Here is a 22603-nt window from a genome sequence, read left to right on the forward strand (position 1 = left end):
GATCGGTCTGCTTTCAGATTTATTCTAGGGCAGGAAGATGACACCCTGAAGAATCAAAGAGCTACATCTTCAACGACTACAAAGAGTTTAGCAACAGATGGTCTGACCCCCACAGAGGCCTGATCTTAACATCATGATCTATGATAACAGGAAGAAGCTCAGGACACCAACGCAACCTAAATACACAGATGGCAAGTTCTCCGAGATGCTAAATGACCAACTTAAATCAAAAACGTGTAGGAGAAAGTAGACCATGCAGAAAAATGTGAAAACTATTGGATTTTCTTACATGTTCTCATCTTCATTACATTTAAAAACACTATGTAATTGTATTCTTCCTTGTTCTGTAGCGAAGCTTTTCTTCCTGTATTTGAGCCATGTAAAATTAGTTACAAGAAGGCGTTCTGCTCAGATGGAGTCAGAATGTAACTTTTTAGTTACACATCACTCTGAAAAAGACATTGTCACCTTGAAACATGGTGGTGGCAGCATTATGCTGTGGGGACATTTTCCTTCCAGCAGGTTAAGACAGGATGGCCAAAGTAGAAGGAGTGATTAATCGAGTAAAATTCAGGGTGATCCAGGAAGGAAACCTGTGTTCAAAAGTCAAGAAACTGGAATGGCGCTTAGCTTTCCATCAAATCTGAAGATGAAAGCAGAGCCACAATGGAAGGTCTTTTTTTTTTTAAAAACAAACATGTGTCTCATACTGATTTCTTTTTTGTGTATTCTGTGACTATATATTGTCACACTTTTTATTTAATTATCTTAATAATTTAAATAAAAAGTGTAACTAAAAGCATTTGTCTTTTAGTTGCAGTTTTTACAAGATCAGTAAAATTGACTTTGTATTTAGAGTCGATTTTTAAAAATAAAAATGTCATATCTTAATTTAGCATCCCAATATCTTCATGGCCACTTTACATCCACATTAATTATTTCAGCTGATTAACTATTGCTTTAAAAATAGGAATCTAAATATAGATCCTAAAATAAAACCCGTCAGAAGCTGAAAAAGACCTGAGCCTAGGACAGAGGTTCAACTTTGGTAGGACAATGACCTGACCTGCTGTGGAATGGTTTATATCAAACTATATTCATGTGTTGTAATTTTCTGATTAAAGTCAATAAGTTTATAAGTTTTTAAAAAATGCTTATTTTTACAGTTTCCTTAGTTGAAATGAACTTAAAACTGATCCGAGAAAAAATACATAATTTCTGAACTGAGAAATGTTCTCAAGTGAACACACAAGTCTCCTCTAACAGGGAGATAAGGAAAAAAACGAAAGTAAAAAAACAAACAGTGTTAAAATTAAAGACAGAACGTGCAGCACCCATAGTGGAGGAGCTGAAACCTCTCAAAATCATCACATCAATAAGTAAAATGTCAAAAAGAAAGAAAATTCTCCCGCTGCAGCCAGAATATGAAAAGTCTTCTGTACAGGTGTTATTTAGGAAAACCCACAGATACACACACAAAAAAATAAAGAGAAAAGATTTAAAGAACGGAGTTTCGATGGCCCAGTTCAGCAGCGGCAGCAAGGTCAACATTTCACACATCAACTCAGAGAAAAAGGCGAACAACAATCTGCCTGGCCACATTGCCTGCCCACTCACACCTCCTCCACAGGTGTGTGTGGATTTTTAGGGGTGAGTCATTCTCTCCCACGTAGCACATACCTCCAGCAGTGGTTGTGGAGATCCCACCAGCGCTGCACCACTCCTCCCAGTCCCAAAAATTGACTGGGATTCTCGATCGCTCCCTGTAGCGGGGCCTAGCACTCAGATTTTCAAACGAGAGCGCAACATCTGAAGGCAACAGATGGCGGTTCGACGAACAACATCATGATCAGACAGTGACACAGCATTAGGGCACAGCGTTAATTGTGCAGCCTTTGTTTTCTACACTTAATACCAAAAATGCAGCAGTGTTTTCAATGTTTTCATACATTTAGATCTCCTGTTAGTGAAATAAAAAATGTGATGTACGGTTTTGATTCAGGGCATAATTAAAATGATCATCAATCACAATGTGACTGTGTATTAAAAAGAGAAGCCCTGGAACTGGAAAGCTGTTGGTTTGATTCTAGTTTCCTTCTCTTTCATAAATTGATGGGCACCTGGGCAAGGCACATAACTGCAAGTTACCACCATCATCAGCTTTATTAAAGACACTAATAGGTCCACATGAGACAAGTGAGTATAAATACATGCGAGCAAACATACTCACATGTTTGCATCTATGAATATGACTGGTTGAATTTGGCTCTAACATAGTATTATATTTTCCGGACTATACGTATTTAGAAATTGTCAAACGATATATTATTTAATTGCTTTTCAGCAAACTCACACAAACTGTTGACTTTGGCTTGGAAGTCTGCTGGAGGTTTCCAACGCAACAAGATCTGCCCTCTAAATCAGGGTGGTCTGGAATGTCTTTGCTCCATCAGCAAAGAGTGCAGTGGAGCGGAGACGCATGCAGTGTAAATCCATCATGATAGAGAGGCGGTTGCATTGCAAGAAACGGTAACACCAAGAGGTCTCCCTCTAATGTCATTTATATTCATCTCCTTAGTCACTACCAGAGCATGGAGATGTAACTGAACAGTTCACATGCCTCGATAGGTGTTCCAGTTTCAAAAGGTGGCACCAACAGACAGAAATTGTTATCTAGATGTGGTATGGTAAGACAATCTTACAAAGTAGCACAGATCGTCTGTGGATTTGTTCCTGCAGTTCTGGCCATCTAGCTTTCAGCCTACGATTAGCTTTTCTCATGGCTGCAAATGGTAATGTGTAATTCTTGGTTGATATCCACTAGCCTGAATAAATATTTAACGCATCAGTGAAAACAATGCGTCATGCAGAGCAAAAAAAAATACAAAGAAGTCGCAACTGACTAAGTTGTGGGAATAACCAAATTATGAAAAAGAGTGTGATTTCCAGTCCGGGATTAACTGTATATAATGTTGACAATTCTGATACTTATTAATGACACTTGGGAAATGTAACTTAGCATAAAAGCAACTTAGTCAAACTCTGAATAAAAAAATTAAAAAAAAACAACTAATAAAAAAATCACAAAGTATCAGGTGCAGAGCTGTTTTTGCAGCCCAAACATTGTGCCATTTGGTAGATTCTTCAGGAGAGATGCTTCATAACACCTTTGATGCAAATATTCTTTGCCCAGATGACCTGAGTGCAAACTCCATCCATCACCCTTGCAGTATTAGCACAGAGCTCCATCGCTTGAGCTTCAGAGAGCCTATTCAGCTAAGCAAACAAACCTTTCTGAGCACCCAGCAGGGCTGGCAATGGTCTTCGTGCTGGCTGCAGCTTAGGAAGGAGCTCAAAAAGAAAGAACTGGATGGCAGCCAAGCGATGGTAAATGTTGGCTTCAGTTGGCTCAGTTTTCTGCACGGATAAACCCAAAGACTACTGATTATGATTCATTCTGCTGGTCAGCTGGAACATTCAGATGCAGGAATTGTTGATTAGGGGCTCAGGAACTTATGTTTAATCTCAGAAGACCTTTCAGTGCTCACTGATATTTTTAGTGGCTCTGCAGTTACAAAATGTCATGTGTTTTGGTGTTTGGTCTGGATCCACTTCCGCCAACCCTTGGTGTTTCACTGCGTGTTAAAAACAAGTGACTTTAGTGGCTTTGAATCTGACAAGTTAATTGATGGGCTGCCCCTTCGTTTCACCATCTTGGGGTTTTCAGTCATGTTAGCAGCACGCCTGTGGGGATGGCAATCTTGCTCTTTCAGTTGGAACACCAAAGGCCGAATGCAAGCAAAATATTCCCATCGGTCCCAGCTGTACTTTGTGGTGGTGCTAGTTTACAAATGCAAAAATTAGATGGTAATCATCATAGTAGTTTAAGCACTTAGATTTTTAGATCTGGTTTTGTGGCTAATCAAATCAATATCTATTAGGAAACGATTACCGGTACTAGTTCCAAATAGTGATCAGAAAATAATGTTATAAACATCTCAGAATCACAGAGACTTATTTTCTGCCCTCTCGATATATTCACATTTGTTCTGTATCAAAAACAAAGAATAGTGTTATTACTCAGACAAGCTTGGTAACTCTAACCCTTTTCAATTGAGGAAGCACTTTTTACCCTAAAACTATGCAGCAAATAAATCTTCCTTCTTCTTAGAGGAGATCTGTAAGATTTGGGGGTCTGTAGCTTTGTTGTATCGCCATGTTGACTGTGTAGCACAGAAATGAGTCTGGGATGCATTCTTATCGTGGGGTCTTTGCCTTTGAAATGCACTAGCATGAGCAATACTCCAGTTCCAAGGTTTATTAGACAACTTTATCCGGTTATGCCAAAAATATAGAGGAGGCTGTAAACCCGTGTGAAGAACCCTGTATGTCTAAACAATTTTGAGAAATTTACATTTAAAAGAAAAAGTCCGTCATATATTCAGATGCAAACCTGTCCTGATGGATAAATAATTTGAATCATGAACATGCGAAGGAAAATATTTGCTTTGATAATCTGAACTTAGAATGTTTTCTTCACAATAATCATCATCCTGAAGTTTTTACTGTGTAAAACTGATCATTTCATGAGTATGACACACTGCACAAATCTAAGACCCACAAGGACCTCCATGCCGGCTCCAGATGTGGCGACTGAACTTTTATCTCAAGCAACAGAGCCTCAACAAGGTTTGTTGAAAAGTTTCCCAAAATGTGTGCCTTCCCAAATTACACAACCATGTTGTGCAGCAGCCAGCCTGTCTAGAAGCACGGACAACAAAGTTAAGTTGAGTGCCGCGGGGGCACTAGAGGCTGCGGACGCTGCCATGTTTAAACCTGCTGAACAGAACGTGCTGTTCCTGCAGAAGGGAGAAACCGCTCGTATACTTCTGACTGAAAATCCATCTCAGATTCTCCTCTTTCCTACAGCCATCCTGAGTCTGACTTCACTTCCAGTTTGAAGTACGTGTCACTTCTCTTTTGCTCTTTTATTTTCCTCAAGGATCACATCTCTCCTCTTCTTTCATTCTACTCATTTGTGCTCTCTGCTGCCAGATCATTCGACACTTTGCACTTTAATGTGTCCTTCCCTCTTCCTCCTCTTCTAAAAACCAACTCTTTCTCACATTTTAACACCAGAAGGCCACTCTGCAGAAAAGAGGGGAAGAGTTTTGAATTTTGGAAATTAAATGTCATGTCTTTCAAAGTGACCCTCTGACTTTTTCCTCTGAGCCACTCTTAGTGGGAAAAGGTACTCATCCGAAAAAGCCTTCAGCCATCCAGGTATTATTCCTTACCCCTCATCAGAACTCACCCTCTATTTGCTTTTATTTTTCTTCTTTTCCACTGCCTTTAAAAGGCAAGATTTCTAAATCTTTTTTTTTTTTTTTAAGGTTTCTTATATTCAACAAATTAAAGCTGAGTAGCGAGGGGAGAGGCAAAGTAAACACTACTAGGATCTAGAGGGAGGAATAGACTCCAAACAAATAAATACATCTTAAGGGTAAAGCTTTAAAATGTGCCAAAATCTACTCTTTAAGTTTTCAGGTGCTACTTTCCAAATCACTAAAAGACACCGAAGGGACAAAGCGAACCCAGAAATGTGATACTGCTGTGTTACTCTGATAATTTCTGTAGAAGCAGGTCAAAAATGGGTTCTTTCAAGCAAAACAACTCCCTGTTCCTACAGATTGAAATATTATTAAGTGACTATGTATGAAAATATATATTTAAACAGTAAATTTGAATATTTCCTCCTCCTTTCTTCTCCACCCTGACATTGCTGAGGATCTGGAGCTTATCTCTTGTCTCATCAGAATCTCCCCTGACTGACTCATTCCTACTGCTGCAGATCGGGACTCTGAACACATCACTGGGATTGACTCCAACTCGCTTTAACAGTCATCACGCTTTCATTTAAAATGTGGCCACTGTTGCTTTTCATCCTCCTGTTAGAGTCCAGACCTGCTGTTTTGTTTTTGTTTTACAAAAGAGGTTTTTGTCTTGTACTTGGATGGTGTTTGAATGTCTGCCATTCAAAGCCAACATCTATGCAAAAACGGCTGAGTTCGGGATTGATAGTTTATGAACTGATCTGCTTTTACTCCTACCTTCAAAGAAAGATGAAAAGCAAGTTATAAAAGTGTCCAATGTAGCCTTCATTTAAACTGGCCATTGTTGAAGTACTGCAGTCCAACGTCAACAAGAATAAAGGACTTGTGATTGCACGCTTTTTGTTTGCTGTGCTATATTAAAAAAATAAATATATTATTTATCCTTTTCACTCAGGTCTGATGTGTCTTTGAGGAGCTTCTACAATGTCTAAAAGTGGTTAAACAAGTCGATCAATGCAAGACATGCAGGACAGTAACCTTACTGTACACAGGTGATGAGTTTGTATCCCGATTAGGGTTGTCAAAATGATCAATGTTGCAATAAAATTGAATAATGAATTATTCAAATATACACAATCTTTTTAAATTCAATACAAACTAACCCATTCACATTGCCTCAAATTGTTGGCTTTTTCTAGCAGATGTGCTGCAGTAACAGACACTTGGGTCCTCTGCTGCAGTAAGGTTTAAATTCTGCTACCATGCCAACTACAGCCAGAAAGCAGTTAAAATTATATATATATATATATATATATATATATATATATATATATATATATATATATATATATATATATATATATACTTGCTTAACTAGAAAGAGCCAATTTCTTCCAAGAAATGGCTATGCAGTATCAAAAATGGTACATAGTATCAAGCATTCTTAATATTTAAGTTCCTGCAGTAATTTTAGAGTTGTAAAGAAATTAATTAAACACACAATGGGGCATTGACTCCATTAATGTGGCTCTAACTATTTTCTTATTTTTACTTTACAAGTATAAAGTAAAAATCTTCAACATGTACAAGTGCTTGTTGACTTTGCTGCGATGTCGGAAAAACTATTTCACAGGCCAAGTAGTTTGATTATGTTAAAGCAGATAGTTAACACTAGACAGTAGATAAAAATCCTATTCATACACATTAAACATTTTGGGGGGCATTTAAAAATAAAATGTTGGAGCAAACGTGTGAATAATTCTTCACACATAACAACCTCTTATCAGAAATGCAAAAAAAAATATGTATTTAAAATGTGACTAAATTAACAAACTGAACTGAATATCTTTCACTTTTAATACAAGATAAATACTATTTTTAAGAATAATTCTCACTTTAAATAAATTAATGTTCAGCCTGATGAGATGTATTCTTTGCATTTTTAAGAAAAAGCAAGCATGTTCTTTAGTGCTTCACGTAAGTGCTGGAATAATAAATGAAGACTAAAACGTTGCAGGTGCGTCGCCGAAAGTCATGTCTGTCATTTTTCATCACTGTGTATCTGTTTACTAGCGCTTTTGAGGAACTGAAAGCCTCTTTTGAGTCACAAGCACAACACATTCATCAGTTGGAGAACGCACTCTTATACTACAGCAATGCAATCATCTCCCCGGAGACTTCTATCAAAGGCAGCTGTATGTTTTAACACTGTCATTATGCTCCACATAAGAATTAATCTTGAGTAGTTCACACAGATAAAATAGTAGGTTTTCAACAGAATAATAAATGCAAAAAGAGCTCCCAGTATTGCAACAAGCAATATGCTCAGATGGCAAAATTTCCACTAAGTGGTTACAGCAACAGCAACAACCCAACAATCTCTTTAAGAGACAACAGTTACATGTCCTCGTTTCTACCTACAGTGAGGTCCCCATTAAACTAATCCATTCCTGCTGTCAAATGGTGACCGACGAAATGTCATTTACTCACTTCTCTACTAAAGTTCAGCAACCTGTAGGGAAATGTCACCTTTGAAAACAACAACCTTTACACTCTTTCCTCCATCCGTTTGGAAGAAGGTTACTTTAAGTTCGGGAGATTTAGAGGACATGGCAAAAAAAAAAAAAAATTTATTTCAGTAAATCAGTTATTAAAAATAACTAGCAATAAGTTACATTTTCAAAAAGCTTTTTTTATTCTTATTATTACATGCTTAAGTCAAATTTCTAACTTCTTATAAAACTGCACTGATCAGGACGTTATCAACCAATAATGATTATTTTTCATAGAGGTCTCTTTTCATCCTAAAGAATATAACACATGCACACCCATTTGTGCTAATTGTATTCTAATTAAACAACTAAAAATATCAATGATAAAAAAACCCATAAAAGCAAGCAGCTATTTGTTACAAGTAACAGTTTTGAATCCAGGAAAAAATTATGTTACTGTAAAATTACAGGACTTTGCATGAAAGCATACATCTTTCAAAAACAAAAATGCCTTTTCTGGGTTTGCACAAACAATAAATGGTTCATAAACCTCAATTGACCTTTTTTGTTGTTGTCTTTAGGTGTGTTGTTGCCACCCCATCCAGGGTGCCCCGGTGGGTAGCCACATCATCCATGTCAAAAACTGCCACTCCTTTCAGTCAGTTAAACATCCCACCTCATTCTGCTAGCCAACATCATTCACTTGTTGTACTCTGCAACATGTTAAACAGTAAAGTCATCCAACCAGTATGATTTGGTCTTTTTAAAAAACAGAGTGATAGTTGAACTGGGTTTAAAAAAACAAGAACTCAGTTTCTCTGCAGAATGGTTCAGTGGTTTCATACCACCTGTTTGTTGTTGTTGAGTCGACATGTGTCAGTTTGTGGCATCCATGATCCCAGATGTGGCCATGTTGAGACTTGCAAACATGACCGTCACTATTTAAAGTAACAACACACTGACCTCACTTTTGGAAAATTGAACAGTAGTCTTGGGAATCCTTTGTTTGTGCAAATACTTTGTGTATCTCGATACACTGCCAACAATAACACAAAATAAAGATACATGAGCTGCAAATCTTAATTCAGTAGGCATCGGTCTAGTTTAGCCCATTTAGGCTCATCTGAATACCACACAATGTGATGCAATGAGATCCATTACTGAGATGAAGACTGAAAATGATGATATGCAACTGATTGAAAATAACTTTAAAATAGATTTTGTAGGTTTATTTACTTCAAATGTAGGTGTTGAGTTATAACTATTAGTCAGTCTCCAAGAACAATTCAAATATCTACAGTGCAACAGAAGTGCATGTCAGAAAAAAAGAAGCAGAAAAAAATTACATTTTTACATTTTGAAAATTAGAAAAATAATCAGCCTCATAGAGTGTGGCCTTTATAACCACAAAAGGACAAGAACACTTATAATACTGAAAGAATGAAAAGTATATTTTCAGTTTAAGTAATCAAGAAATAGCTCAACTTTCATAGGAAAAAACAAAAACAAAAAAACGTTTTACAAAAAAGCCATGTGGCAAAACCAAGTAATGCAGATACAACGTTGTATATACAAGTACATTCATTAAGTTGTTTCTTCTGACATTATCCATGTGATTAAGTTGGGATAATGTGTACGAATGCAAGCTTTTAAAAGGGTTGCATCTAGACTTCATCCAACATCTGAATTTACATTTGATTCCTGCTGCTTTCCCAATGTTGTCACATAATACATGCGCACATCTGTAGATTGGTAATCATAAAATCTTAGCTTCGATAACAAACACTAACAATAGACTAGCTATCAAGTAAGCGAGTGGGCCGTTTGAAAAGAGACAAAATGTTGGTACTCACTGCACTTCCTCTAAGGGGAGGGGCTTCACCAGAGTGGCCGGGGCTCCGATGTAAGCTTCCACCTCCTCCTCCAAACACGGTCTGTCCTTCTCTTCCTCTCTTTTCGTCGGTCCTCTTATTATATGTCAGTTAAACCAGCAGCACTTGGGGTATACTTCTCTGGTGTCTGCAAGTAAAAAAAAAAAAACAAACATAAAAGCTGTGAAATAAAAAAAATTCAATCAAAGAATGGTGAGCAACAATCAGACCATCAGTAAAACTGAAGTGTGTGTCAGAATAGCGATGCATTGAGAACACGGTGAAGTGCAGGTGATGGTGGGTGTTTGTAATCCTGTGATAGTACGTGTGAATGAAACGAGTGGTTTCATCTCAGGGTGGACCTTAAAAACTGCCCTACAACTTGGATGACAAAAAGAAAGCAGCAGTTGCCATAGCAGCATGAGCCAAAACAGAGAAGTAATGGAGAAAGAAATAGAGAACAGGTGAAGAAGACAAGAGAGAAAAAGAAAATGTAGAAGTCAGTGGACAGAGGTCAAAACCTTAAGACTGCACAAGTTCAGTTATCTCGTCTGATCTTATTTATTGGTGTTCTGGAGGTTACTTTTCTTTCCAGTTCCATCCCTCTGTGGTTCATCATGTTGGTATTTCATCTCAGCTACAAGGTTTGCATGAAACTTGAGTATGTTCAGAAAAATCTTTTACAAGGTATTAAAAATAGTTGAGTCAATTCAACTTTTAAAATGTTTTGCTATCTAATTTAAAAGGTTGTTTTTCTCAAAATTGGTGTTTTGTGCCTGAATATTAACTGATGCTTATACTCCATCCACCCAGCCATTTTCTAATACCCTTGTCCGTAGTGGGGTCGGGAGGGGTGCTGGTGCCTATCTCCAGCTAACGTTCCGGGCGAGAGTCGGGGTACACCCTGGACAGGTCGCCAGTCTGTTGCAGGGCAACACAAAGACAGGACAAACAACCATGCACACACACACCCACACCTAGGGAGAATTTAGAGAAACCAATTAACCTAACAGTCATGTTTTTGGACTATGGGAGGAAGCCAGAGTACCACACATGCACAGGGAAAACCTGCAAACACCATGCAAAAAGACCCGCATGCTTGTCCAGATCTGGAAAATATTTAAATTATATCCTATGCTTTACAATACTGTGTACGGACCCGGAAAACACAACTGATAAAGGTTTTGCCACAAGAACCTGCTTCTTCTTAACCTTACAAAAGAATCTAAAAAAAAAAAAGGTACAGACAGTAGTTCTTCAACATCTAACCAACAAAAAAATAAAAAATTAAAATAAAAAAAAACAACGAAAAAACAAACAAACCTGCATTTGGTTTATTTTAAGCGATCACTAAACTAGCGCACCATGAAAACACACTGAAGTCAAACTTTCTTGAAATGTTTTTTTATTTGTGGAGCATTGTGTTAAGAGTGCGAAGTAATAAGACATCCACCTGTGCGACTTCAAAAAAGTTTTAACTTTATGCAAAATTTCCACAGAGGCACACAGATTGGCCACCAATGGTTCCTCTTAAGCCTAATATAACACAAACAGCGGCAGGAACGGGTCCTGCTCGAGCGCGTATTCAGAGTCGCGGCGCCAATCAGTCCTGTCAGCTTGTGTGCGATTGCTGGATTCCTTGCTTTCAAGAAGCTATTCTGCAGCAGCAGGAACTGAACCACTTTTTTTTCCAGTTGCCATTAACGGTCAATCACTTTCGAATCCACATGTATGTTAAAAGTGGTGCAAAAGGGAGGGAGAGATGGATGGTCAACAACAGGAGAGATTGAAAGACAGCAGGGGAATGAACAAACGACAAAAGCAAGAAAATTAGAATTTCAACGAGGTTATTCAAACAGCTGTGAGCTTGTCCAAAGGGTGATTTGTGGATCTCTCATCAAACCTAATTGTCATTTAAGACCAACTAGTTAAAACTTGATTAATTGCTCATCTAAGTGAGACAACAGGTAAACATTGAGAACAGTAAAATTGAAAGCTTTTGCTTTCATAGTTTTGAGATGATTAAAGCTGATTTCTATATCTTTTTTGTAGGAAAAAAAAAAGATAACACATCGTTCTGTCATCTGCATATATTGTCATGCATCTTTAAAGTGTCCAAGTGTTCTTCCTGGAACCATTGGCTAGGGTCCTATATTTTAAATTTATTGTTTATGATACTTTTAAGTACTTGAAGCATTGCTCATTGTGTTTTCTGAATTTATGTGTTCAGTTGTATCCGTTTCTTGGCTAAAACCAATGATGGAGCTAAAACTGCCATTAACTACGTTTACTCTTTGTATTTCTTGCCCATAGAAAATACAGCTGGTGAAGTGACTGTTTAGTTGTCCCTCTTTCCTAGATGGAGCCATTGATGGAAATATTGCTTCCCAGAACTTATATTTGTTTGTCTTTTCCATCTATTTATTTTAAACCTACCTTATTACTTCTATGTTTTGTTGTGGCTTCTTTATATATTGAACAGAACAATTGATGGAGGTATTGCTGCCGTTAACTTGTCAAGAACTCATGGTCCGTTACTTTGGTGTTTAGCTGTGTCTTTTTTGAAACATTTCCATATGAAGTATTCCTAAGAAGGTACCATAAAAAGAAGAACTTCTTCTCCACCCTCTCCAAGTAATTGCTCTTGCAAGGTTTTGCTGCATAGTTACTGACTCAATAAAAATAGTCTCGTTATTCGTTAGATATTATGCCAATTCTGATCAACAGAATTTCCACTATATATAACTGGATAATTTGTATGGATTCATTTTAAATATCTAGAATTCAATTTTTAACAAACTGAATTCTATATATTTAGATAGGAATGGCAAACTTCTGCTTAGAAATAAAACTATATAAATTAACTTAATTTAACTGAGCGTAGAAAATAAAAAAAATAATGTGTGATAAATATTTCAAATTCTGAGAAAAAAAAAACATCAATATTTCATCAATTTCTGTATCCCTATGACTCAACAGGCAAGGTGTTGAAAAAAATTCCAAAAACCAGAGGAAAAAAAACACTACAGCAATAAGTTGATGGCAGTGATGTTACCGAACTCTTCCAAAAACATCAATCTCCAACTCAACCAAATTTCACACGGTATAAGTGAGGCACAACAGTGTGACATCCAGTTTGGTCAGACTACTAAGCAATCTCCCTTTCTGGCTTCCGTTTGAGTCTCAGAATGAAAGTGGAAATGGCAGTCACGTTTTCATAAGCGGTAACAGTCTGGGCCCACTGCATGAACAAACTTATTTCAGCAGCAAATTTGTTCAGTGTGATCCAACCGTGATTGAATTGCATTTTAATTCCAACAGAAAATCATTTATGAATCATAAAATCTCACATTCCATTCATGATTAAATTCAGATCAGTTGGGTATGATTAAAATACGGATGGAGCAACAGCCTCTGAACAAGAAAAATATGTTTATTTTCTTTTTTTTAAATGGCTAAATAAACCCTAAACGAACGCCACATTGCACAGTATGAAAAAAAAGAAAGTCCCTGGAGCACAATTTACTTCCAATCTAGACCAAAAATAAATACAGTAGAGCAAAACATGCATTCCGAAAACATTAAGATACAAAGCAGAGATTAACTAAACTGAGGGTTTATTAAGCAAAAAACAATAGCAGTTGACCCTCATCTTGAGGAGTGATTTCTTTTTTCGCAGCCATCCTCATTCCAGTGATTAACATCTAAACATTATGAAGCTCCTTTAAGAGGGAATCACCAGCAGTATTTTCCTCAGGATGTGGTGTGCGTTTGTGTGTGTGTGTGTATGGGTTTCTAAAGCTCGGTGCGTGAGCAGATGAGATCATCAGAGGACTGCAGCGCAGCAGGGAGAAACTCTCAGGGAGAGACAGGCGGTGAGAGAGAACAACAGGTCTTTTCCAGAGTCTGGATCCCCCTCAGGATTGACCTCATCCCCCATCCATCACCAGGCCTGATCCTAACCAGTTCGCCTCTGTTTTTCTCCATGGTACTCTAACAGCACTTGTGGGGATCAAAGGTGATCAGTGCTAGAGTATTAGAGAAGGCGTGAAAGGCTGTTAAATGCAATCAAAAAGAATGGTAAGGCAGTTTAGTGTTTAATGACCAAGACATTTAGATAGGTTTTACCTCAATTTTATTCATCAGTTAGTGACAAAAACAAAGATTCTTGCTTTGTTTTGTTTATAGACGTGTTGAAGCAGTGTAGTGAGAAAAAAAATACAATACCAGCCAAATTACTTAAACACCATTTAGTTGTCCAATACCCACTTGTTCCTGCTCAGGGATTTTATTGTCACCAGCTCCAGTGCTCAATTGCCAGAATGCATTAAACCTAAAAACACACCAGGGCATACAACAATGTGTTCTGCCCAGACTGGCTCCTGACGTTGTACCGTAAATTGAAGCTTTCCAACAGATTTTTAGCCTATATTCTCCTGCTGAAGATGCAGCAGGGAAGAGAAGTGATCTAAGTGCATTTCCTCACTGTGTATCTGTCAACAGTATCCTTGGATGTAGTATGATCTTCTGCATCCACTGCATTTGTGTTTAAATTATTAAGCACCTTCCTCACATTGAGATTTTTTGGGGGGTTTATCCTGTGTTGTATTTTTTTTCTCCCCTCTGACAGCTGCTCTGCTGCTTTGATGGATTTGCCTGTCTTGATTTACTGAACAGCTGTCATTAAAGACGCTTAATTTCAGCAAAGCAAAAATTAGCCACACTGCAAGCAAGCTGTAGCTTAAATAGGCTGATGGGCTGTATTTACTCTCCTAAACACAAGGTGGCTCAGTTGACAAAAAAAATCTAATTAACATAGCAGGAACACTTTCAGAAGAAGAGTAAACAACAGGGAAGCAGTGATAAATCGGCTCTGATTTCCTTCATTTTGGGAGATCAGTAATCAGCCGATTCTTACATGTGAAGCTGATCTTATCCACCAATCTGACGTGCCTTGGCAACTATTGTACTCTTTTGCTCTGCTGTGAGAAAGGTTTGACTGTCAGACCTGCCCACCAGGTCAAGTCTGCAGTTAATAGTCACCCCACTGTTACCAACTCGATTACTTTATTGCTATATTTAGCAACATTTCAGACAAAAAATTTATATTGGCCTAAATTGGAATAGGCAGATAAGGCTTCTTATAGATCAGTAATCACAGATTCGGGGATAGGTGAATCCACAAATACAGAGCGATGAACAGAAGGGGCTTCCTGCATAACTCTTAACTTTATACTAACTTTTGTGTTGGTGCATTTTAATTGATGTTGGAATACCAATACATTTGTAACATACTGTGTAGCTCTTGTAAAAACATATCAACTCACTTGTGTAAACTTTGTCTTAATTTATTTTCATAAAAATTAAGTGCCTTGAAAACATTTTTTGGTGTTTTAATAAGACCTAAAACTGGAACTTTACAGTGTTAAGTAAAAAATAATAGGATAATAGGAAGGAAGGGGCTGTATAAAAAAAATTGGCCATTTTTTCTTGCTAGCTGACCGATAAGTGCATTAATAAAATACCCAAAAGCTTGCTTTGTCCATCTTGCCTACTAAGATGTGTTTATCTAAGTAGGCAAGGTGTTTCCATCTTAGTAGGACACATCTTGCTTTTCTTTATTTATAACTAATGAAGGCATTAGAAATGAAGTTTTAATTACAGCAATATACAGCAACAGCAAGTCTGATTTATCTGGACTGATGCTGAAGATTGTTTTGACATCTTATTAGATTAGATTAGATTAGATAGCATTTATTGTCATTGAACAGAATTCAACGAAAGTTCCATTGCAGTGTGTTCCAAGTCTTCATTCTTTTTGGGTCGAATTCTCCTCTCTGTACAACAGAGAATCAAAGAGAACGAATCTACTGTACATGAGTCACACCTCCTCACCACTGTACATACATAATCGTCTCACGTTCATCCATGTTGTGCTATGCAATGTAGGTGTTGCAGTCTGCTTGCATCATACGCGAGGTTCAGCTGCGTCTGCTCTGTGTCACTACATGAAATATATTCATATGTAAGTGTCAAAGTCAAAGAGACAAATTCCTGCGCGTGCTGCACTCCCTGCTGCTCTGACGCAGGCAGCCTCAAGATTGATGGGACGGCGGAGGACGTGGCCTCAATCAATTTTGGTGCCTGTACCTGGGCTCTGGCAAGCTGCTTAGATATACTGTGTTGCTCATCTGGATATTTTGCATATCTTAATTAATGCTTACAAAAACATGCAAATGAACCAGTCAGCACTGTTTAATTAGCTTTGTGGGTTTTCTCCTTTAGTGGCAGCAGTGAGGGGGCGTCTCACTATCTGCCCATCTTCTTTTTACTTGTCCAAACCTGAATTTAATCAATCAGGTCAATTAGAGATGGGATTTTGGTTTGCAATAACAGACAAGAGACATGGGAGATTGCAGTTGTGAATCCCATAAAACAACATTCCCCGAGAGTTGCGGTAATCAGTCAGAGATCGGAATTTGACAAGTTTTCCTTGATCGCATCTGATAGGCCAATCTGTCAGTTAATCTATCACGTTTATTTGTACATTTGAGCAACAAGGTACTTCAAAGTCCTTTACAACATAAAAAACACACACACAAAAAAAATCATAAAAACAACATACGGTTACCAAGTAAGAAGCCAGTAACTAATATTACATTTTGTCAAGGGCCATCATCAAAATCATCAATACAAATTATATATGTTGGTCAACATTCAAAAGCAACTCTAAACAGGCGAAGTTTTAGCCTTTACTTAAAGGAACTCAGTGTTTCAGCTGTTTTGCAGTTTTCTGGAAGTTCATTCCAGATTTATGGTGCATCGAAGCTGAAACACTGCAAATTCCCAGATTTTTCAATCTATAAATCATAAACAGATAACTTAGCCTTTTAGAACACCTCTGTTGTTTATTAACAAATGTGCACACATAAATCCCTAAAAGAGACCAGCGAGACCCCAAACAGGTTTTGACTGAAATAACATTGTGGTGAAAGGCTTCTTGATGCCATCTTCCTCTCTCAGACAGCAGTCTGAGGAAGGTTTGCCCCACTCCTCATGGGTTGTCAGATTATTGAGGGATTTCTTGAATGTACAGCACATTTCAAGTCATGCCACAGCATCCCAATGAGCTCAAGATAATGGAATGAATTTATAAAGCATTTTCTCATCATCACAGCCATTAAAGCCACATTTACAAAGTCACACTTAGTCATCTATGCAAGCGCAATTCAACTTGCAGTCAAATACCTTGCCCAGGGGCACATCAACATGCGACAGGAGGAATCTGGATTTGAACCACAACATTTGGATTGCAAGACAAATACTCTTCCCACTGTGTCACAGTCGCCCTTTAATCCGGTCTTTGACTGAGCCCAGGTATTTCCATGTTTAATGTTTAGAACGTTCTCGGTGAACTTATTGGTGAGTTTTTGGTATTTGTCATGTTAAAAGGTCCAGTTCTGCTTCAGCTTTATTTAATTTTTGGTACAATGGTAAATTTCATGGTGGATTCTATGATAATGAGCTGGTAAAGCATAACGTTTCTATCTCAATGACTGTGTGCAATATAACATCAAGATTAACTCCTCGAATGTGATATTTGGTGTACCATTTCATTTCAAGGACCATGATTGCAAATTTAGCATGCCAAAGATATAAAAGAAGGCTGAGAAGTTAAAGTCAGGTGTTTGTTAAACAGAATTGTCATTGTAAGATTCAGTAATAGTATCACAACTACATGCTTTTTTTAAATGGTATAACCCTAACTTGAAAGTATTAAGGGACAACATCCAGATGACACTAACACTAACAACCAACCCACAGAAAAACTAATGGTTCATTAAGGTGCACCCATACTGGTTTGTTTGTTTCTACAAATAGAAAACTGGCACGCTTCCAAAATGACGTAAAATCTGAATATTTCCAGTAACAAAATGCAAAATGCAAACTGCCAGGTAGCCAATCCCCTCTGCCACTCCCCTCTGCTGCACCTTTCTGCAGCTTCTCTGTTTGGTAGTGATGAGAACCAGGTGGACTCAATCTCCTAGCAATCAGAGAGTGCAGGTACTTTTGGTGTATTGACCTAAAAGTGCCACAGCATGAGAAGCAAACAGTGCTGGTAGCACATGTAAATTCAGAACTGTGCAAAAGTCTTCTACAAACTGTGACGGACAGCTGGTAAGCCTCATAATGCTGTTGCTCATTTCCTGAATCTCATTGGAGCAGCACATGGACTCTGACTGATTGTTGTATCTAATAGTTTTAATCTTATTGAAATCAAGCTAGTAAGTTTAAAAAAAGCAAATAAATACACTTGGTGTTTATTGGTTAAAATAGAAAGTGAAAAAAATTGGACTAAAAAAGAAAAATAAATAAATGTTGGTCAGAATGTTTGACTATGAAAATATATTTGACAAAATGTTGATAAATATGCTAATTTATTTCTTGGTGTTGAATTTTACTTTGCAAGATTCAGTAATAGTATCACAACTACATGCTTTTTTAAAAATGTTTTTATTGTATAGATCTAACCTGAAAGTATTAGGGGAAAGCATCCAAATGACACCAACACTAACAACCAACCCACAGAAAAACTATTGGTTCATTAAGCTTAAGGTGAACCCATACTGGTTTGTTTGTTTCTGCAAATAGAAAACTGGCAAGCTTACAAAACAATGTAAAATCTGAATATTTCCAGTAACAATGCACATGCTTGCAAACTTTACAGCTTTTCCTCTTCAGTTGTTTTATATGACGCCATAATAGCCTCAGCATTACAAACAATGTGACAAAAACTTCTGCTGCTGACTAATATTGTCCCAAATCCTAGGGAACTGAGACAAAACTTCTTAAAAGTTTGTGGCTTAACAATCAATGACACTTTTGACATTCTGGGGATTTCCAAATATACCAACAGGAACCTCAAGCCTGCAATGAGTTCAGATCTTCTGATCAAGAATGTTTGCTAGTGCTCCAAGAAATGGATACTCTGATTCAGATAAAGATCAGCTGTTGTCTATGGAGCAAACTGTGCCAATAACATGTCATATCAAGTTAAATGTTATCACATTGCTCTTTGTCATTTGTTCTGTTTTGTCCCTGCTCTGGAATGCTATGCTAACCAAACCAGTATTTAAGAAAATCAAATGACAAAAATAGCTTAGGAGTAAAACACATTCACCCAGTCAACAAAGGACACCATTGGGAAATATCATAAAGCATAGAAGCTGCTTTTCATTTATGATTTTGGTATCTGCAAAGAAGAAGAAGAAGAATTACTTTATTCATCCCAGCAGGGAAATTATTTCGCAGTTACAGCAAGAATTTTTTATACACAGATTAACACACACGCAGCTGCGTCTGCAGGCAGCCAGCTGAGCCGGCGCCATTTTTGAAGGAGGACATGCGGCAAAGGTCGTCGGGACCGGGAACCCGCGACGTCCACGGGTCTAAGGCCTTCAAATGTGGGGCGTGCTAACCCCCTGCGCCACCACAGCACGCCCCAAAGCACATGAGCTTAAAATGTACTACTGTTGGGGTGGTTCAGTCTGGCTTGTATCAGAATTTTGCTAGACTTTTTTTGTAAACAATCGAAAAATGCTTTACATTAGCAAAGGATTACTCTCCATTTCTTCCCTTGGGAAGCAATAAACTACTTTTGAATTTGATTTTTTTTTTTTTTGTTTCTGTGGCTCTTTTTTAAATTATGTTGTTCCCAGGCTGCCTATTCACCGTTATTATTTTTTTAATTAGCTTTCAACATGATCCTGTCAGCTTTGAACCTGTGTTTGAATCTTGCACAATGATCTAATTTTTTGACCTTTTACCCTTAAACACTAGTTTATTACATGTTCAAATGATTTCAAGGCAACTGTTTTTTTTTAAATTGGCAAAATTAATTTAGTTTTGAAAGGTTAACGGCTAATTAGTTCTGATTGTTTCTTTTGCCAATCAAATGGACAATTAAATCATCCATTTAATTAATAGCACACGACCATACCAATTCTTAAGGATATTCTACTAACAATTTAAGAAAAAAAAAATTCTTGAATTTAAGAACATTCATGTAGTAATTATAGAAACAAAACTATTATTTGAATGTGCAACTTGCAAGCTTGACATGCAGTAACAAGTGATTATACTCATTTATCTGAGCATTTACTTGCACTACTGATTGCTAAAAATTTATGGTACTTGGGAATTTAACAGATTTTTCAAAAATAATGACAAGCAGCAGCAGCACATTTGTTTAATGATGTTTCGGTTGGAATGGAAACAATTATGTTGTGCCCATTTTTCAATGTTTTGTGTCAACCTCTTTAAGGCAACATTTAAACTTTTAATGGTCAACTATTTTGATGCAATGTTTGGTATCAAATGCAAGATGCAATTGCATTCACGTTCTTTATGCCAATAATATATCTTGTCAGTTTGGTGGACTCTGGGCTTGATGTCCACATTTTATCCAGAACTTATTAAAAGTTCATAGAGCGCCAATGGTACAGCATGATGCCAAAAAAAAAGTGCGAGGTAAATGTGGGTTGTTTGCAAGCGTTCTAATAATTGCAATCTTCAAAAATAAAATGGCAAATGAATGTCCACCGGACATCATATATTTAATCTAATGTCATGACAAAGGAAAATTGTGATATTTATACTCAATTTTATGGTACCGTGAAAATCTCATAACGGCCATATGCATGTGGGTGCACCTACGTACTTTATGATCTAAATAAACATTTCACCCCTGAACCTAATCAGATAAATATGTACTTTCAGTTCAGATTACACTGAAAAGTCAAGATTCATGTACTTTATATTCAAGGGATGTAAAACATCTGTTTTCCATCTAAATGTTCAGATCAAATTACATAAAAACTGTTGTAAAAATTAATATCTCAGCCCTCTAACATAATATTGTGACAATAAAGGCCTGGCCCAGAGTTCAGGGATCTCTCTCGGAACTCAGATCATAACAATGGCCGGGGCTGCATAACAAAGAGACCACAGATTTCATTATGATCTGGACAGCAGTAAAATTCCACCGCATTTATTGGTGAAGGAGAGCCGAAATCTCTTGTTTCTGAGGTCAGGATGACCGGTTCTCTTCCAAGTTAATAACAGGACAGAACAAAGATTCAAAGAGATGAATGAAGATTGAAAATAAAAAGAGAGCCTTCCCCACATGCTGAGAAAGTAATAAAAACAGACTGGGACTGATCTGGAAACGTCAGGTTTGTGTACACAAGAGCACAAACACACCAAGCCAAAGTTAAAACATCTAATAAGATTTACTGATTGCATTATGTGTGTGTGTGTGTCAGAGGTTTCCTGTCAGGCTCATCCAGAATACAGTCCAGTATTACAGTGTGAAAAAACAACAGTTCTGCATTATTTCAAACAAAATCTTTAGCAGCTCGGCCTTTCTCCTTTCCATTCATTATTTCTTTGTTTGTATCACAATGACCAAAATCACAGACTGACAGAAAACTTAAAAGTATAAATGTCACATGTCACAGCTTGAAATGTCAACTTTAAAGCCTGAACTCCAAATGACCCTGATGAACAGTAATGCAACTGTTGCTGTGTAATATACTATTTTGTTTACCATTTAAGAAATAAACATTAAGAGTACAATTAAAATTTGTATATTAAAAATATTAGTTTTTAGTATTAATTAAAAATATTTCCTAAACAACAAATTGTGTTTAGACCTACAGCCCTCTAGAAAAGCATGTTCCCCCTTTTTTTTTAAATCGCCTTCTTTTAAAATTTTTAAAAACAGATACAAGTCAAAAATGCTTTTTGTAGATACTACTTTCACTTGGAGGTGAAAATAATTTTGACTTAAGAAAAATATTACTGCTGCCCTTCTCAAATCATGAATTAACTGTGATTAACAGAAAGTTAGAAAGTTTCACAAGCCACCTCTACATGATCCCTGACAGTAATGTGCAATCAGGAAATCACTTCAATAAAAACCTGTTGGACAACAGGAAGTAGGAGATAAGATCTTAAGAAGTGACATGTCATGACCCAAATGAGGAAAAATAAACACATGAGAAACAAAAAGTCACTGATATACATCAGTCTGAACGGGGTTGCAAAGCTGGAACTTCTGCAAATCAGTGAGAGCCAACAGCAAAAAAAGAAAAAAGAAATTAACAAAAAAACAGAATAGATCCTAAATCTTCCCAGTAGTTGTTGGTCTACCAAAATTACTCCAAGAGAGCCTCATTTGATAATCCAGGACATAAATGAACAAACAATGACACCTAAACCACTATAGACATTAGCTGCATCCATTAAGGTCAGAGTTCATGGTTCAACTGTAAAAAGGTGACGGGGCACGAAAGGTGTCTATGGAAGAGTTCCCAGAATAGAAGCACAGCTGGCCAAAAACAGCTTAATGATCCCCAAAATGTTAGTGGAAAGACTAAAAGGACTCACCAGACAAAAGTTAAAAAAAAAAAACACACAAAAAAACTGACGCTCAGGCTTAATCTGGTATAAAACCAATACATACATTTAAAAAAAAAATTATGTTAACAGACATGGTGTAGGAGTGATGGTCTGGGATTGCTTTGCTGCTGGAGGACTTCTAGCTGCAATTGAGGGGAACATAAATTGTACTCTCAATGGGGAAATCCTGAAGAAGAATGCCCAACTATCCATTTGCAATCTTAACATCACGGCCTTGCTTAATAACTCTTGGATTATTAACCAGGACAGTGATCAATTACAAAGGTTTACGTCGTCTCAAAAAAAAAAAAAAAGAATGAACCTAAAGACCTAGCCAAAGCCGGGACTAAAGTCCAATTGGAAATATAGTAAATAATGTTAAATAAGCCGTTGGTTTTCCAAAAGCCTCAATTGTGGCTGAAATTGAGGCAAAAACTTTTGCAAA

The 22603-nt window shown here is 37.2% G+C and overlaps 1 protein-coding gene across 2 annotated transcripts in view; it reads right to left on the bottom strand.

Annotated features, from left to right (window-relative positions):
* LOC102232359 (zinc fingers and homeoboxes protein 2-like) overlaps positions 1-22603 on the bottom strand; it is a 161431-nt gene that overhangs the window by 94742 nt on the left and 44086 nt on the right. For both annotated transcript variants that reach the window (XM_014470874.2, XM_023345115.1), the window contains exon 2: positions 9679-9844. The gene's annotated coding sequence lies outside the window, so the exon portion shown is untranslated. The remainder of the gene's footprint in view (positions 1-9678; positions 9845-22603) is intronic.

This window comes from Xiphophorus maculatus, chromosome 13 (genome assembly GCF_002775205.1).
Source record: "Xiphophorus maculatus strain JP 163 A chromosome 13, X_maculatus-5.0-male, whole genome shotgun sequence".
Taxonomy (NCBI): Eukaryota; Metazoa; Chordata; class Actinopteri; order Cyprinodontiformes; family Poeciliidae; genus Xiphophorus; species Xiphophorus maculatus.